Source organism: Aptenodytes forsteri, unplaced genomic scaffold, assembly GCF_000699145.1.
Source record: "Aptenodytes forsteri isolate BGI_AS27 unplaced genomic scaffold, ASM69914v1 Scaffold196, whole genome shotgun sequence".
In the NCBI taxonomy this organism is placed as follows: Eukaryota; Metazoa; Chordata; class Aves; order Sphenisciformes; family Spheniscidae; genus Aptenodytes; species Aptenodytes forsteri.
Window position 1 is genome coordinate 10185 of NW_008795333.1, and position 299 is coordinate 10483.

Consider the following 299-nt stretch of genomic DNA (forward strand, 5'->3'; position numbering starts at 1 on the left):
GCCCACCAGCGCCAGCCCGGCCAGCAGGAACCTCTTCACCGTGTGGCACGGCGCTGGGGACGGCAGAAAGACACAAACCAAAAAAAACAACAAAATAGGGGGTTCAGAGGTTGCTTTGGCACCTGGGGCGGTGGGTTTGGGGCCACGGGGTGATGTTTGGGGTTGTCCTCTCACCTTCATACCATGGCACCTTCTCCTTCTGCACTAGCAATGGTCCAACCGTCTCCCGGTGGAGTGTCCCCTCTCCCGGGAACCCTGCAGGAGGACACGGCCTGTACAGCCTGTTCCAGCCCCAAGAC